Below are 20,281 nucleotides of genomic sequence, written 5' to 3'. Positions count from 1 at the left end.
TTATATTGTATTCAGTTTTAGCATATTATCCGTTATTATTATAATCCATAACACATAAATGTTCCTGATGATGGATTAATATCCGAAAACGCTCGGACATAATAATAAAATTAGTTGGTAAGTGGAAATTATTATATAATTAATTTATATCAGTACCAAGGGGCTGTAATTAATAATAAAATTAAAATGAAGTGTAGTCTTGTACGTTCTCAGATCAACCATTCTTGAGATTATACATATATTTGTCTGTGTGATATACAAAAATAAATACACAATTTCTTATTTTTAATACCAGGTTGAATAATTTATACAGAGTTAAACAACAATAAAAAAGAATTTTACAACCTTTTTGTAATCTTAATAAATATGTATTTTATAATCCTTTATTTAACCTAAAATATTAATATACATTTAACGGGTAGGGAAAGAATATTACAAAAGTAGTATAGGATAGAAAGTTGTTTTGAGGGATGGGAGAAGGGATCGACGATTACGAAATTTTCCCAAATCCCATAAGTAATGCAAAAGCTAAAAAGTACGTCTTCATAAGTATTACGAGATGGTGTTAAAGCAATAGTGCTTAACTGAATCTGTGGGCTTTCATAGACTAGTGAAGTATTTAGCGGTATCTATTGGTTAATATAAGAACTATAAGCTCTGTTCGTTTGTTGAAACAATACGTTTGACGTCATTCGATGTACAGTCCCATAACCATGGCAACCATTATAACTAGGTAACATAAATTGCATCTGTAGTATGATGTTATATGTATTCTTTTATGTAAAAATATTATAATAAAATATTTACTTAAAATATGTAATAAGTAAATTAAAAATATAATATTAAAAAAAATTATATATATATATATATATATTATTGAACAACAAAAAATAAACTTAGTTGTTTACCAATATTTTGTTTATTAGTAAATAACAAAGTTATTTTATTTTAAATCTAAAAAAGATGAATTTTCCGACAAATGAAATCAGGTCATCACATTTTTTGATAAAATCTTTTGTAAAATAAAGTTAACAAATAATTTAAAAATTATTCGAATTAATTCAATTTTTTAAATTTAAAACTTTTTTCTTTTTTGTTATGAAAGAACGGGTATCATCAACTTCGGTAATTAGCCCGGTGAAAATTGATAGCGTATGAAAAAAATAGCCGAGATTCAAACCCGGGACTGGGTTAACTTTTCCAGTCCTTCTTTCTTTTTAGCCTCTGGGACCACCGTAAGGTATTATTTCAGAGGATGATATATATGAATGCAAATGAATTGTAGTCTTGTACAGTCTCAGGTCCACCATTCCTGAGATGTGTGGTTAATTGAAACCCAACCACCAATAAACACCGGTATTCACGATCTAGGATTTGAACCTTGACTTTGAAATCAGCTGATTTGTGATGAATTCATCAGTAGACCAACCCGGTAGGTTACTTTTCCGATTTATTTGTGAGTTTTGTTTCTAATTTAAGTTGAACTTCTCAAATTTTTATTTAATTATTATAGATGTTATTTACATCAATTTTTCAGAATTAAATTCTTTATAAAGTTAACTAGAAATTTTTCTTTGTTTATTGATAAATTAACAAAGTTATTTTATTCCATACCTAAAAAAGATGAATTTTCCGACAAAATATTTTCGTGTTTTACTCCATTTTTCTTAAACTTAAGTAAAATCTGGGACTAATTTTATTTAATTACTTAAATCAAAAACCAATTAATTTACAAAACAACTAATTTACTTCTCGATTTGTAACTTTAAAATTTAACTGCGGTTAATTTCACAGAGGGAGCAGAAAGCAGGTATGTTTCGTGAATCGAAATTCGCTAAAGAACAATTTTCTCAGACGTTTATATGAACTTTTTTTCTTATTTTTGGCTATAGAATCATCTCCTGAGATATTTCCTTGTAATTTGGAATCACTCTGTATAAATAATCCAAGTTTTTTTTAAAAAAATCAATCCCCATTCTTTGAAAAATTTTTCAATTTTTTAAATAGTTTATACTTCATATATAGAGGTATCAAGAGATTTTTTCTGATTTTTTGAAGAAACTACTTTCGGTCGCACGATGAGATTGGCGGGTGCAATTTTTTAATTTTCTTTACGTTTTGAATGATGAGCAGTACGAAAATACCATCTACTTAAATTGTAGTCTCCGTATATATAAATTTGATGAAAACTGGCGCGTCATTACCGATTCAATTTAAGATCGACAACAGATAACATAACTTCAATTTGAAGTATTTTTGGTTTAATCAAACATTTTTTGAAAGTTTATACTTCATGTATAGAGTTATCAAGAAATGTCTAAAATTGTTTAAAATTACAGACTCTGGACCTAAAATGCAGGAAAGGTTTTTGAAAATGTTATTTTTCTTATTTTAGGGTTTATTGAAGGGTTTGTAACATTTAGAGAAAATTTTACTTAAGAAAACTTGCTTAATTTTAACTTATATCTGAATATTTTTAGAAAATGTTTTTTAAAATTTATTCTCCACCTCTAAAATATATTATGTATTTTTTGGTTCTAACTCTTAATTTTTATTTTTAAACAATTTAAAAAAAAAATAATATTTTTCTTCATTTAAAATGCTATTAAAATTAAAGTAGTTTCGCACCTAGTGCGACTAGTTTCGGCCCGAAAATGAGAAAAAATATTTTCATTATTTTCATAAAAGTTTAACATTATTTTCTCAATATTTTTAAATAATTCTCTTATAAATTATTTTTTTTTTATAATTATCGATCACTTCTTTATAAATAATTTTTTCCCACAAAGTAAAATAAAAAAAAAATCTAATTCGAAATTTGTGAATTTTGATATTTAAATCTTAATTTGTTAATCATGACTTGACTGGCAGGGCCGGGGAAAAGAGCGAATGTTTTTTTCATTAAAATAAATTATCATCGACTCGTACCTTCTTGCAATCGACCGCATTTATAATCGATATGGCTAATGAAATGCTACCGTAAAATAATGTTTGATGTATTCAAGAGTTTAGAACTAACTTGATCGTCAAGTTCAAGTGAAGAAATATCTTAACTAGATTCATTTCAAATCAACACCAATTCAAGAGAGAGAGAGACACGCGCACACAGAGAGAAAGAGAGAGTAACAGACAGGCACACACACACAGAGAGAGAAAGAGAGAGAGAGAGGGAGATACGTGCACACAGAGAGAAAGAGAAAGAGAGAGACACGCGCACACAGAGAGAAAGAGAGAGTAACAGACAGGCACACACACACACACACACACACACACACACACACACACACACACACACACAGAGAGAGAGAGAGAGAGAGAGAGAGAGAGAGAGAGAGAGAGAGAGAGAGAGAGAGAGAGAGAGAGAGAGAGAGAGACGTGCACACAGAGAGAAAGAGAGAGATAGACAGACAGGCACATGCACACAGAGAGAGAGAGAGAGAGAGAGAGACGCGCACACAGAGAGAAAGAGAGAGAGACAGACAGGCAAACACAGAGAGAGGGCGAGAGAGAGAGCGAGAGACGCGCACACAGAGTGAAAGAGAGAGAGACAGACAGGCAAACACAGAGAGAGGGCGAGAGAGAGAGAGAGAGACGCGCACACAGAGAGAAAGAGAAAGAGAGAGACAGGCACACACACACACACACACAGAGAGAGAGAGAGACGTGCACACAGAGAGAAAGAGAGAGATAGACAGATAGGCACATGCACACAGAGAGAGAGAGAGAGAGAGAGAGAGAGCGAGGCGCGCACACAGAGAGAAAGAGAGAGAGACAGACAGGCAAACACAGAGAGAGGGCGAGAGAGAGAGAGAGAGACGCGCACACAGAGAGAAAGAGAAAGAGAGAGACAGGCACACACACACACACACACACACACACACACACACACACACACACACAGAGAGAGAGAGAGAGAGAGAGAGAGAGAGAGAGAGAGAGAGAGAGAGAGAGAGAGAGAGAGAGAGAGAGAGAGAGACGCGCACACAGAGAGAAAGAGAAAGAGAGAGTCACGCGCACACAGAGAGAAAGAGAGAGAGACAGACAGGCAAACACAGAGAGAGGGCGAGAGAGAGAGAGAGAGACGCGCACACAGAGAGAAAGAGAAAGAGAGAGACAGGCACACACACACACACACACACACACACACACACACACACACACACACACACACAGAGAGAGAGAGAGAGAGAGAGAGAGAGAGAGAGAGAGAGAGAGAGAGAGAGAGAGAGAGAGAGAGAGAGAGAGAGAGAGAGAGAGAGAGAGAGAGAGAGAGAGAGAGAGAGAGAGACAGACACACACACATCCAAATCTAGTAGTTTCTGTGAGTCTGTTATTCTTTCACACGAAAACTACTCAACCAATTGAGATGAAATTTTGAAGGGAGAAAATCTTTTTACGTGGAATGAACGTAGTACAATTACCGTTACGAAATGTTTCGCCGTTTCAAAATGGTGGTCATTTATTTAAATGGCTTACAGAGTAACAATTGGAATTTTTTTCTTGCTGAAATTCTCAACTTTACTGTGGCTACACTCGTTAATTAGATCAAATTCGGATACATTTGCAATATTTTAAATTAGATTTTTTAATAAAAAAAAAAATTATTTTTCTTTTACGATACATCTTTTAATTATCGATAAAAATAGCTTTAAATGTTCGACGATGTATGGAGTACATTCCTTTAGGCTTGTCCTTCACTCAAGCGTCTCCAATTTTCAATTAAAATTACTTTTTCGATAGCAATAAATAAATTAAATGATCAGACGCTTTAAGTGGCTTCCATTTAAAGAATCAATGATTCTTACATGGGCAACTTGTATGTGGTTTACTCCAGTATCGCCTGCGAGAACAATTTGTATATATACACTCCAGAAAAAATACTACATATAAGTCCATTCTTTAGACTATATTATACAAAAACTGTTCCACAAAAAGAGTTAAATATATAAAATTTAAAAAAAATTGATATGGACACCACATGACTTCCTTGTACGCCTATTAAATTACATTACACTTTTTTTTTTTTTGAATGAAAAGTACATAAAATTTTATTTCATTAATTACTTATGATATTTTGTCATATTTTTTTTATTGTTATTATTGAATTATAATTTATTGTAAACAATTTTTACAATTACAGGTTAATAATTATTAATAAATTAATATATTTAAATTAAAAAAAAAGTTAAAAAACGGGAAATGAAGTCGAATTCGAGCTGATGTGCCTTCCCCTTGTAAGATCCAAATATTTCATTAATTAAAATTTTATTTGGCTAAAACTCTGGAACCAATGAAAATAAGTACCACCTACTTATCGTTGAAATCTATCAATCAGAGCTTATTACTGCAGTTAAAAAAAAGAAAAAAATCCAATTTTTTCGGATTCTGGACTTTTTTTGGACACATTTGATTCAGTCGATTGCAATCAAAAGGGGAGGTGCAAAACTAGATGTTACAACAGTCCTAAATCCAAAATTTCAATATTCTACGGTTAATCCTTTTTGAGTTATGCGAGATATATACGTAAATACGTACGTACGTGCAGACGTCCGCCGAACTAGTCAAAATGGATTCAAGGACGGTTAAAATGGATATTTCCGTTGAAATATGAAAACCGAAATTGTTTGCAATCACAATACTTCCTTTACTTCGTACATGGAAGTAAAATCAAGTAAAAAAAAAAGGGAAAACAAAGTATGCCCACTTCTTCGGGGTGTTTGTTGGATAATGATGAGATCCGTGCAAAGTACTTTTTTACCCCTTTGAAGGACGGTTAACCACATTTATAATTACTATTTTTAAGATGGAGGCTATTCTGAAACTTGCATAATTATAAACGTTTTGAGTCCTATGTTGAGCCTCCTCTATGAATCATGAGACCTTGCCGTTGGTGAGGGGGCTTGAGTGCTCAGGGATACAGAGTAGCTGGACCGAAGGTGCAACCATATCGGAGAGGTATCTGTTGAGAGCCAGACTAAGGAATGATTCCTGAAAGAGGGCAGCAGCTCTTTCAGTAGTTGTTAGGGGCGTGAGTCAGGACGACTTAAACGGCCGTATCAACATCACTCAGTCCTCTGAGTACTGCGCAGCTGAAAGCAATGGAAAACTACAGCTGCTTTTTTTTCCAAGAAAATGTGGCTCTCTGCATTTTCACATAGGAATAATGGAGGCGCCTTCCTTGGTAAAATATTCCGGAGGTAAAATAGTCCCCCGTTCGGATCTCCGGGTGGGGACTACTAAGGAAGGGGTCACCAGAAAATTAAAAAATAACATTCTACGAGTCGGAGCGTGGAATGTTAGAAGCTTAAAAAGGTAGGTAGGCTAGAAAATTTAAAAAGGGAAATGGGTAGGACAAATGTGGATATAGTAGGAATTAGTGTGGTTCGGTGGGAAGAGGAAGGCGACTTTTGATCAGGTGATTTAAGAGTAATTAACTCAGCGTCAAATAATGGGCAGGCAGGAGTAGGTTTCGTGATGAACAAGAAGATAGGGAGGAGAGTGGAGTATTTCAAAACGCATAGCGATAGAATCATTGTAATAAGGATAAAATCAAAACCTAAACCGACAACGATTGTTAACGTCTATATGCCTACAAGCGCCCATGATGATGATGAGGTAGAGTGTGTATACGAAGAGATTGATGAAGCAATTAAACACGTAAAACGAGATGAAAATTTAATAATAGTTGGAGATTGGAATGCAAGCATTGGAAAAGGCAAGGAAGGAAATATAGTGGGTGAATACGGGCTGGGCAAAAGGAATGAAAGAGGGGACCGACTTATAGAATTTTGCACGAAGTATAATTTAGTAATTGCCAACACCCGATTTAAAAATCATAATAGAAGAATATACACTTGGAAAAAGCCAGGCGATACTGGAAGGTATCAGATAGATTATATCATGGTTAAGCAAAGATTTAGAAATCAACTCGTTGACTGCAAAACTTACCCTGGAGCAGACATTGATAGCGATCATAATTTGGTGATAATGAAATGTAGATTGGGGTTTAAAAACCTGAAGAAAAGGTGTCAGATGAATCGGTGGAATTTAGAGAAGCTTGAGGAAGAGGAGGTAAAGAAGATTTTTGAGGAGGACATCGCAAGAGGTCTGAGTAAAAAAGATAAGGTACAAAATGTAGAAGAAGAATGGGAGAATGTTAAAAAGGAAATTCTTAAATCAGCAGAAGCAAACTTAGGCGGAATAAAGAGAACTGGTAGAAAACCTTGGGTTTCAGACGATATATTGCAGCTGATGCATTAACGTAGAAAATATAAGAATGCTAGTGATGAAGAAAGTAAAAGGAACTATCGGCAATTAAGAAATGCTATAAACAGGAAGTGCAAACTGGTGAAAGAAGAGTGGATTAAAGAAAAGTGTTCAGAAGTGGAAAGAGAAATGAACATTGGTAAAATAGACGGAGCATACAGGAAAGTTAAGGAAAATTTTGGGGTACATAAATTAAAATCTAATAATGTGTTAAACAAAGATGGTACACCAATATATAATACGAAAGGTAAAGTCGATAGATGGGTGGAATATATTGAAGAGTTATACGGAGGAAATGAATTAGAAAATGGTGTTATAGAGGAAGAAGAGGAAGTTGAGGAGGATGAAATGGGAGAAACAATACTGAGATCTGAATTTAAGAGAGCATTAAAAGATTTAAATGGCAGAAAGGCTCCTGGAATAGACGGAATACCTGTAGAATTACTGCGCAGTGCAGGTGAGGAAGCGATTGATAGATTATACAAACTGGAGTGTAATATTTATGAAAATGGGGAATTTCCATCAGACTTCAAAAAAAGTGTTATAGTTATGATACCAAAGAAAGCAGGGGCAGATAAATGTGAAGAATACAGAACAATTAGTTTAACTAGTCATGCATCAAAAATCTTAACTAGAATTTTATACAGAAGAATTGAGAGGAGAATGGAAGAAGTGTTAGGAGAAGACCAATTTGGTTTCAGGAAAAGTATAGGGACAAGGGAAGCAATTTTAGGCCTCAGATTAATAGTAGAAGGAAGATTAAAGAAAAACAAACCAACATACTTGGCGTTTATAGACCTAGAAAAGGCTTTCGATAACGTAGACTGAAATAAAATGTTCAGCATTTTAAAAAAATTAGGGTTCAAATACAGAGATAGAAGAACAATTGCTAACATGTACAGGAACCAAACAGCAACAATAACAATTGAAGAACATAAGAAAGAAGCCCTAATAAGAAAGAGAGTCCGACAAGGATGTTCCCTATCTCCGTTACTTTTTAATCTTTACATGGAACTAGCAGTTAATGATGTTAAAGAACAATTTAGATTCGGAGTAACAGTACAAGGTGAAAAGATAAAGATGCTACGATTTGCTGATGATATAGTAATTCTAGCCGAGAGTAAAAAGGATTTAGAAGAAACAATGAACGGCATAGATGAAGTCCTACGCAAGAACTATCGCATGAAAATAAACAAGAACAAAACGTAAGTAATGAAATGTAGTAGAAATAACAAAGATGGACCACTGAATGTGAAAATAGGAGGAGAAAAGATTATGGAGGTAGAAGAATTTTGTTATTTGGGAAGTACTTTGGGAAGTTTTGTTATTTGGGAATTACTAAAGATGGACGAAGCAGGAGCGATATAAAATGCCGAATAGCACAAGCTAAACGAGCCTTCAGTAAGAAATATAATTTGTTTACATCAAAAATAAATTTAAATGTCAGGAAAAGATTTTTGAAAGTGTATGTTTGGAGTGTCGCTTTATATGGAAGTGAAACTTGGACAATCGGAGTATCTGAGAAGAAAAGATTAGAAGCTTTTGAAATGCGGTGCTATAGGAGAATGTTAAAAATCAGACGGGTGGATAAAGTGACAAATGAAGAGGTGTTGCGGCAAATAGATGAAGAAAGAAGCATTTGGAAAAATATAGTTAAAAGAAGAGACAGACTTATAGGCCACATACTAAGGCATCCTGGAATATTCGCTTTAATATTGGAAGGACAGGTAGAACGGAAAAATTGTGTAGGCAGGCCACGTTTGGAATATGTAAAACAAATTGTTATGGATGTAGGATGTAGAGGGTATACTGAAATGAAACGACTAGCACTAGATAGGGAATCTTGGAGAGCTGCATCAAACAGTTTCAACATAACGAGATCACTCTGCAATTTATATGCTCAGGTTGTCATCCTGTATAATCCAATATCACCAATTTATATTTCAGAATACTGTGTAGATTAAGAAAGCAGTGTGGAAAGATATAACAAACATTATTAGCAATTTATATATATAGTATATTTATATATATGGTAAAATAAGATTGTTCTCTTACCGATTATTCATCGCTCTTAAATTGAAGCTATCTGTTATTCGTGTCTAAAAGGTATGGAGGGAATAATATTTCTACAAGTTTCTCCTGGTATTTCGATTCCATATACGAGATGTGTGAGAAAACTAAATTGACTGACTTTTTATTTACCAAAGTTTCTATTTTTTTCAAACAACATTATTATCCTCTTCAAAGTAGTTCCCTTGGTCAGCTATACACCGCCGGAGTCGTTGTTCTCACTGCTGGTAGTAGCGCTGGAAGGCTTCAACTGGTAGGGCTTTTAACTGGTCGGTCACAGTCTTTTGAATGTTCTCCAGAGTTCCAAAATGACGTCTTTTTAAGACACGTTTCAATTTCAGGAAAAGGAAAAAGTTACAAGGACACAAATCAGGTGAATAGGAGGTTTGAGGAACCGTAGAAATGCGTTTTGTGGTCAAAAATTCCGTGATGGAAATGGCTGTGTGACACGGGGCATTGTCACGATGAAGCATCCACTTGTCTACAATGTCTGGTCTCACGCGAATCACTCTTTTACTGAGCCTTTCAAGGACACCTTTGTAAAACACTTGGTTGACAGTTTGTCCTGGAGGAACAAATTCTTTATGCACGATACCTCTACTGTCAAAAAAGCAAATCAGCGTAGTTTTGATCTTTGATTTGCTCAGTCGACATTTTTTCGGTCGAGGAGATGACGGAGTGTGTCTTTGCTTTGCCACTTTGTTTCAGGATCGTACTCAAATATCCAGGATTCATCCCCTGTGATTACACGACTTAAGAATTCTTGGTCGTTGTCAATCCTCTCAAGAAGATCAACGCACACGTTTCTTCGATTGTCCTTCTGTTCCGTTGTGAGGTTTTTTGGGACCAATTTTGCAAAATCTTTTTTCATGTCCGATTCGTTTGTCAAAATTTGATTGACTGTAGTACGGTTCAAATTCAATTGTTCATCAATCATTCTGACAGCTAATCGCCGGTCGTACCGTATCAAGTTTCTGATTTGCTCAAAAATGTCGTCATTTTTTAACGTTAACGGTCTTCCAGAGCGTGGATTGTAAGTAATTAATTCCGGGCCATCTGAAAATTATTTAAACCACCTAAAATGTTGGGCTCGTGACAGAGCGTCATCTCCATACGCCCTTTTCAATTTTGAAAAATTTTCAGTAGCATTCTGACAGAGAAAAACTTGATTGCGCAACATTGCTCATAATTAGTATCACTCATTTTTGTTACGCACAACAAATATTCGTTTCACGAGAAATTTATTTACGTCTCACCTGGCAACAACAGACTAAAAATATTAATATCTAATCTAATATAAATCAACTATTCGTATAACCATATATTTACTTGTAACTCTACAGTGTTGCCACTTCGGCTGCCAAAAAACTAGTCTCATTACTTTATTTACAGACCTCGTATTATACTAGTAGAACCGGCAATGCTTTGCTATTGATAAATTTGAGTAAGTATATAGATTAAATGAACACAATTTAAAGTTTGATAAAACATTAATAAAATGAACATTACGGAACTTCACAAAATTTAACCTTTCATTTTATAAATGTCACAATGTAAATAAATCCAATCGGCAAAACAACAGCGCTATCTACCGGATTTAATTTAAACTACTCTCTAATCGGTAGTCGGTGGAAAATAACTTTTTAACGAAAAGAGATATGGCTGTAAAATCATCATAATTAATACTGAACATTAAGAAATTTGTAAAACATTATGGGCTTTACAAAATTTAACCTTTCACTTAATAAAAGTCAAAATTTAAATAAATCCAATTGTCAAAACAGCACTACCTATCGGATTTAATTTAAATTACTCTCTAAACACATTAATTGGTTCAAAACGCCCCTAACTATCTTTCAACTGGTCAGATCAAGAATTTCAATACTTTTAAACCTTCTCCGGACAACTTGGACCGTTTTGCTAAAAAAACCTGCGCGTAAATCGATCCAGTAGTCTTTTAGGTTGTAGCGGACACACAACGAACATTGCCTTTTATATATATATATATATATATATAAAAGAGAATGTTGTGACTGACTCACTGACTCATAATCGACGAACAACCAAACCTATTACAGGTAGAGACTTGAAATTTTCAGGGTATCTTTAAGTAGGCGTACACTAAGAAAGGATTTTGCGAAATTTTGATTTTAAGGGGGTTCAAATCGATAAACACTAAATTTCCTGTTAACAGCGCTATCTGTTGGACGTAAAAGCAACTTAGGCTATACTAAATATTTTACGATACTATTTTAATGTTTCCGATATGTGTGTTCGCTATAGACTAAAAAACTACTGGACCGATTTACGTACGGGGAAGAAGAGAGAAAGGAAAATACGGAAAAATCGAAAAAGGGAAGAGGGTAAAAAGGGATGAAGAGGAAAATGGAAAAAAGAAAAAAAGGGGAAAACGGGAAAAGGAAATGGAAAGGGAAAAGAGAAAAAAGAAAAGAGGAAGAGGGAAAGGGAAATGGTGGAAAGGGAAGTGAAAAGGGGAGTAAGGGAAAGAGAAACGGAAGAAGGAAAGGAAAACAGGAGAAAACGGGAAGGAAGAGCGAAGCGAGCCATGATCTTCTGATCATGACGGGAAGCGCAAGTAACCATAGAGCACGGGCGAAGCCGCAATGGGGATGCTAGATTTGGGAATGTAATAATTTTTTTGTGTATCTTTATTGGACTTTTATATTGAACTATTTTAATTCATTAATAAAATGGATTGGTCTAACAAAGATTCTTCAATTTTCTTATCTTCCTATTTTTGGGCAACAATTCATTGTTTATCATATATTCCTTCAGTATTTTTCATAAAAAAATTTTATTTACCGTTTTATCAGGATTTAATGAAAATCTAAATATAATATTGTTAATTAAATATTTTTTATTTATAAAAAAATAAGTTTGCTATTAAAAAAGCGTTGCGAGTGAAGCTACATCTATATTGTGGGCGACGATGTACGCTACTATATATATATATACAAGAGGAAAGTCTGTTTGTATATATTTTTTTCCGTAAATATCTTGACACGGGCGCTATCTAACGGGTATAGTTTTTGCAAAACGTTTTTTTTTCAAGTAAATAATATTACATAATATATATATATATATATAGAGAGAGAGAGAGAGAGTGAGAGAGAGAGAGAGAGAGAGAGAGAGAGAGAGTTTAAATGAACAAATTGAAAATTTGATAAAACAATTAAAAAATTGAACTTTACAAATTTTACCTTTCACTTATTCTCCTTCCCCTTTTCCCTTTCCAACTTCTCCCTTTCACCCTTCTCCCTCTGCCCCTCTCCCAGTTTCCTTTTTACCCTTTCCTGTTTACCCCTTTTCTCTTTCCACATTTCCCCGTTTATCATTTTCCCCTTTTGCTCGCGCGTAAATCAGTCCATTAGTTTTTTGGTCTTTGGCGGACACACATACGAACATGTCTTATAGAATAAAAAAGTCTGTTTGTATATTTGTTTGTTTGTTTCGTAAATATCTCGACACCGGCCCCATCTAGCGGGTATAGTTTTTGCAAAAATATTTATTTTCACGTAACTAATATTCATATTCTGAATATGAACCAAATCGGACCACAAATACAATTTTTCGAAATATTTCGACCCCAGTGCCACCGGGTTCAAACTATTTCAGAAACCTTCGTGAGCGTGCGCACAACTCACTAAAGTTTTATCGCATTCGGATGAATGGTATAAGAACTCATTCGGGACAAACAAACATTCATTCGTATATATGTAAACTTAAATCAACGGTAAATTTTAATTATGGATAAGTAAGAAATTCTTTTACCGTAGAATGATAACATAAAGAAAATATTTCTTCATCTTTCTAAATTACTCTCTCTCGTATTCTCTTTTTCCTACTTCCTTTCTTTCTAGAGTTACGATGACTCTTTCTTTCTCTCTCCCCCTTTCACATTATCTCTCTCTCTCTCTCTCTCTTGAGAAAAAGTCATCATTTTATATTTATCTCTTTTTATCTTTTCCATCGATCATTGCTTGCAAAACTTTCTTCTTATATATTAAAAACACACACACACACATACATAATATATAATATTTTCTCATGAATTAAAAAGAGTAAGATATTTTACTTTGTAGTTGCAATTTTTCTTAGAGAAATTTTCTTATATTATGCGAGGTAATTTTGTCCATTTTATTTGACGAAAATTAAACCACCCAGAGTTAGATGAATAATTGAGATATAACGAGTATATAGTATTACACATTTATAAAGTAGACATCTTAGAAGTAAAGTAATAAAAATATATGAAATGTTGTAAAGAAATAATATTAATAATAATATATAATATTACAAGAGTAATTTGAATAAAAATGTTTATAATAATTTAAATTATATTTACGTTTATCACGGGTACTCGTAAAGTCGTACAACTCAAATTACAACAAATTGTTTTTTAGAAAGCTTTTTTATTAATTTACAAAATAATATTAACATTTACAAAAGTATTATTTACAAATTTATAATAAATGCTGGAAATGTCCACCATGATTTTCAATGCATGATCAACCCGTTCTCTTACATTGCATGCGATCTTCCTCAGTGTATCATCAGTGATATTTGATATACACTCCTTAATATTTTGTTTAAGTACATCAAGTTTACGCGGTTTGTTTGAGTACACATATCTTTCAAAAAGCCCCATAAATAAAAATCGGGAAAACTCAGGTCATGTTAACGAGGAGGCTGTAGATAAGGAGAAATTATCCGGTCATCGAAGAAACTGCATACTACTGTCCGCCGTGTGTGTGCAGTTGTTCCGTCTTGTTGTAGCCAGCAGCAACCACGTTCATCAACACGTACCAAAGCTATAAACTGCGTGATTATTTCTTGATATCGTTCAGCTGTGATGGTCTACAAAAAAAAAGTTAAAAGATAGGCCCGACAATTCTCCGACGAGATACATCACACCACATCCTAATTTTTTGAGAATGTAATGGTTATTCATGGAATACATGTGGGTTCTCTGAAGACTATATACTGTAATTTTGACTGTTAACATATTCGCTAAGATAAAACCAAGCTTCATCGCTGAAAAAACCTTATCTACAAGAGATACATAATTTCGAATTAAACTTCTAAACTAGCGGCAATATTGCATTCGTTTTCTTTGTTTGGTTCTTGAACCAGATGATTTACGTTAATCCGGTACGTATGTAATTTTAGAACTTTAGTAACCTTATGAATACTTCCGTAAAATAGCCTGATCCGGTTAGAAAGTTTTCGAAAAACCTTTATGGAGAATGAAGAAATGTTTCATTTATCCTCTGTAGACTGTCGTTAGTTAATAAACTTGATGAGCGGGAATACTTGCGGTCAAACACATTATCTGTATCCCGAAAACGATTAAATAAACGACAATTCGTGGATTTGTTTGACGTATTAGCATCTGGTAAAGCATTTAAAAATTCTTCTTGACACTTCGCGTACGATTTCAATCCCCATTAAGAATAATAAAGACGCGCGCTGTTTTTACATAAAAAAATTGCTGCTCGGACTAAGCAGACTGTTTGGTGCCACGCCCACTATTGCCTGGAGGCGTGATCTAGCAGTGCTACCAAACACTATTCTATCACACAAAAAATTATCCTAATTAAAATATCTTTTACAAATTGAACTGTCATTCTTACAAAGCAGAAAAGTTTGGGTTGCTTAACTTTACGATCATCTCTGTATATACAGGTGTTTCTAAAATGGTGGGCTGGCTATACTTTTTCGGATTCTACTTGTAAAACTAAACACAAAAAATATCCTAACATGGTAATGTCTCTTTTGTTCTTCCCCTGTCCGCCATTTTGTTATTTTTATAAAAAATAATTTTTATCTCAAGTTCGGATAGAGGAATAACATTTATATTTGGTAATAAAGTTTTAAAATTAGCAAAAAATCTGAACTTAAATACCTTCGTAAATTATAAAGTGGCGGCTATGTTTAGTTTTTATTTGTTATATCTAAATATATATATATATATATATATATATATATATATATATAAATATTAGTTTTAATCAAAATGTATGTTTTAGCTAAAACATTAAGCCTTTTATTATGAAGAAGATGACATTTTATTTTATAAAATCGGTTAACAAATAACTGAGTTACGGCAAATCATTTATGTAATTTTGTGTCATAATTATTAGGTCTATTGTTTTGAGAAAATTATTACTTAATTTGATACTAATTTACAATACTAGAATTAACAATTAATATTTCATCGAATTGAACCTAAAGTGGACATGAAAACAGAAACATAATTACATCAATTTTCTCCCATAACTTGGCTATTTGTTAATCAATTTTCAAAAATAAAATGTCATTTTGTTCAAAATAAAAGGATTAATATTTTATAAAATAACATAAACTTTGATAAAACTAATATTTATGGAGATATAACGGATTGAAAAATAAATATGGCCACCATTTTGTAATTTGCGAAGGTATTTAAATCCTGATTTTTTACTAACTTTATTACCAAGACGCTTACCAAATACTAATATGATTCATCTATTCAAACTTGAGATGTAAATTTTTGTATAAAAATAACAAAATTATGGACAGGGGGAGAACGAAGGAAAAATTGTTATTTTTCGTAAGGATATTTTTTGTTTAGTTTTACAACTAGAATTCAAAAAAGTAGAGCCAGCCCACCATTTTAGAAACATTCTATATACATATATAAATGTTCGTAGAATTCTTATATATATATATATATATATAAAACGCAACCCATCAATCACTCATCCATGAAATTTCAAAAGTCAAGCTTACTTCCCTACCCGTTACTGAAATGGACTGGTCCAACATCTGAACATCCCGTCGACGAAGTAGAACACTACCGATAGTAACAAAAATGCAATCATAACGTTCAGTGTATCGCTAGAGACAAGATGGTGTTTTCGCTAGATGAACGTGTTTTCATTGTCGAGTCGTACTTCAGTACGAAATCAGCGGTTGGATTGCAAGATTTGTTTCGCCATAAGTACCCAGATAAACCGGCTCCTAACAAAACATCGGTATAAAGGTCAGTCGCAAAATTTAGAGAGACCGCTTCTGTTAATAACAAGGAACACAAAAGATTACTCGCCTCGCCTGGCCAAATAAATCGATCAGACGTTTGTCTGCTGAAATTAAATTGTCTAAATCAACCGTTCATCGGGCGACCAAACGATTACAATTACGACCTTATCGCATTCAAACGGTTCATCGACTTCTTGAGCCCGACAAAGCAAACGGCTTCAATATTGTCAACGATTCCATCGATTTCTGCGTGAGGGAATTAACGCTATAGATTCGTTATTTTTCACAGATGAAGCACGGTTTCATTTGGATGGCTACGTAAACAGCCAAAAGAGTAGAATTTGGAGCGCTGAAAATCCCCACGTTTATCACGAAAAACAATTACACCCGCAGAAGTCGGGCGTGTGGTGCGCGATATCGCGGAAGAAAATAATCGGTCCTATTTTTTTCGAGTACACCATTAATGCAGAACGATATCAGGATATTTTATTTCAGTTCATCGCACTCTTGGAAGAAGACACACGCTGCCGGCTACAACATGACGGTGCGACATCGCACTACGCAGGTTCAACTTCTGATTTCGTCGAGGAATTCTTCGGTAATCTTGCAAGATCTCCAGATTTGACTGCGGCGGATTTTTTTCTACGGGGTTACCTCAAAGAAAAAGCCTACAACAACAAACCACGAACACTTGAACAATTGAAATTCAATATTGAACAAGCTGTATTAAATATCCGGCCACAAACTTTGAAAAACGTTGCAAGAAACGCTGTAAAAAGAATTGAAGCTTGTATTCAAGAAGATGGCGGCCACTTCCAACATTTACTCTAAATGTAAGGTAATGGATGGTAATAATAAAAATTACATTTACATTTACACATGCCTTTTTATTATTTCAATACCTACCAATATAAGGTTGGGTTGCGTTTTATATAGGACACCCTGTATATACAGAATGTCCCACGAAAAAAAGGAGAAACTTTCAGAGAATGTTCTACTAGTGAAAATATTGAAAAAAGGTCATATAAATATAGGTCAGGAAACGTTTTATTTTCGAGTTACGGCTAGCGAAAGATTTCAGCCCTTCTGACGCATACTATAAAAGTTTTATTTTTATTAAAAATAAATATCTTATTAATAAAAAAAATAATAAATTAACAAAAAATTATTGTACGCTAAGATACAACAAAAAATAAATCATCCAACTTTTATAGGTAGTATATATATATATATATATATGTATGTATATACTACATTTATAAAGTTATATAATGGAACATTGTTACGTCAACTCATATCTTTATTGGTTAGTTTCAGATGACAAACAGTTTGTACACTAATTACTAACAGTACTTCCCCATTATATGGCAATTCCTTCAATTTGTGCTTCCTTACAATTTGTGTGCACATGTCAAATATTGTCAAAACGATATATCGTATATGTTATTGTGCTATAGATTTACGTGCCTTGCTTTTAACCTGTAATTTTATTAATTTCCTTTTACCTATACTTTTCTTCCTCTCTTTCTTTCATACCCCCTCAATCTGTCTCTCATTCACTCTCTCTCTCTCTCTCTCTCTCTCTCTGTGTGTGTGTGTGTGTGTGTGTGTGTGAGTAGCTATGAGTTTACCTAACCTCCTTATCTGTCTATCAATCTCTTTCACTCCCTCTCTCTCTCTCTCTAACTCTGTGTGTGTCTGTGTATATGCGTGCGCGCGCGTAATTAATTTATAAGATATCAGCATTCTCATCACGGCTTTGCCTACCCTACATGTTTACTTGCGTTTTCCGTCGCAATCAATTATTTTTTATTTTTTATTTTATGTTTATTAGTCAAGTAACAGAAGAAGCTGCAACCGTTCGCATTGTACATATAAAAATAGTAACAGTGACTGCGTTGGTTGAGCCGCTGTACAAAAAATCGTTATATCCTTAAAGAATCAAAATTAAAAAAAAACAACCCAAAATTATTTTTAGATATTTATCTAAAGATGTATTTCCAAGCCCAAATTTATTGAATATCTTGTTTATTATAATCGGAAATGAAAAAAATTTACAAATATTGTTCAACATTTTTTATCTTTCTTTATTCCTTTCAAGGTTCAAGTAATGAGACTGGTCTCAGAAAAACTTCTTATTTACAATCCAGCTATATATGGACTCTTGGGAATAGTTCCCTTGGGAATAATAGTTCCCTTGGGAAGCCACGCAATCCTTCAAACGGTTTTCCCACATTTTATAACAGTGTTGGAACTCAGAAACCGGAATATCCTTCAGATGGTCGGTTACATTTTTTAAAATGTTTTCTACTGTTCCAAAATGGTGTCCTTTGAGGTGTTTTTCTAAAGTCGGGAAGAGGAAAAAGTCGCAGGGACTCAAATCAGGGAATAAGGTGGTTGAGGAACTACAAGAATGTTTTTCCTTGCCAAAAACTCATTAATTGAGAGTGCAGTGTGACAAGATGAATTTTCATTATGTAGCATCCAGTTGTCTTTGATGGCTGGTCTCACGGGAGCTACTCTTTCCCGCAGTCTTTCAAGAATTTCTTGGTAAACATATTGATTTACAGTCTGTCCTGTAGGCAAAAACTCCTTATGGACAACGCTATTACTATCGAAGAAACAAATTATCACGGTTTTTATTTGCTCATTTTTTATTTTTTTTTGGGACGTGATGAGTTTAAAGTGTGTCACTCCTTGCTCTTAAATTTTTGTTTCTGGATTGTACTCAAACATTCAAGATTCATCACCAGTAATAACATTTTTTAGAAAATCATAATCAGTTTCAATCAGCCCTAGAATATCGCAGTATACTTACACTGTAGTTTTTCTGTTCAAAAGTGAGGTTTTTTGGACCAACTTTGTGCAAAAACTTTTTTTATGTCCGATTCGTTTGTAAAAATTTCATGGACTGTAGTACGGTTCAAATTCAATGGTTCAGTAATCATTCTGACAGCTAATCGCCGGTCGTACCATATCAAGTTTCTGATTCGCTCAAAATTGTCGTCACTTTTTGACGTTAATGGTCTTCCAGAGTGGGGATCATCCGTAATCGATTCCCGGCCCTTCTGAAAATGATTTAAACCATCTAAAAAACTTGGGGTCTACACAGAGCGTTATCTCTATAAGCCTTTTTCAATTTTTAAAAAGTTTTAATAGCATTCTTACAGTTTAACATAAAAATTGATTGCAAAACATTGCTCATAATTAGTATCACTCTTTTTTGTAATGCACAACAAAAACTTGTCTCACGAAAGGTTTGTTTACGTCTCACGTGGCAAAAATAAACTAAAAATATTAATATCTAATATAAATCAGCTGTTCATGTAATTATACGTTTACTAGTAACTTAACAGTGTTGCCACTTTGACTGCCAAAATAAAAACTAGTTTCATTACTTTATTTACAGACTTAGTATAACCAAACATTTATGCGAATTTTTAATTTTTTTGGATACTGGGTTTCTTAGATATGAAGCAAAAATTGTTAACTAATAATGTTGAATATCTCCTTACCACTTACTCGAAGCGACATAAAACTTTGTAAATTTAAGTAACATAATATGTAATTTTAACTTACTAAATTTCTATTTTCTATAACTACTATAAAAAAATTAAAGAAAACTCTTTTGCAGTTCTGCATTAGAAGATCGACCTTTCATTATTTTATCTTTTTCCTTTTGTAAAAGTATCAACTCATTCTAAACTAAATTTTTACATAAAAAGAAAAAACTAATTCATAAAAATGGTTATTCGTCAAAACACACAACAATAAAAAAATTTAAAAAAAACTAAAAAAAAAAAAAAAATTATTGCTAACAATAAAAACCAAAGATAAAGAAACGTCAACGTTCCAACTTGCTGCTTCACAACGAACAACGACTGAGCGGCGAAGCGAAGCGCGG

Source organism: Lycorma delicatula, chromosome 13 (genome assembly GCF_047948215.1).
Source record: "Lycorma delicatula isolate Av1 chromosome 13, ASM4794821v1, whole genome shotgun sequence".
Taxonomy (NCBI): domain Eukaryota; kingdom Metazoa; phylum Arthropoda; class Insecta; order Hemiptera; family Fulgoridae; genus Lycorma; species Lycorma delicatula.
Note: the sequence above shows the minus strand (reverse complement) of the source record.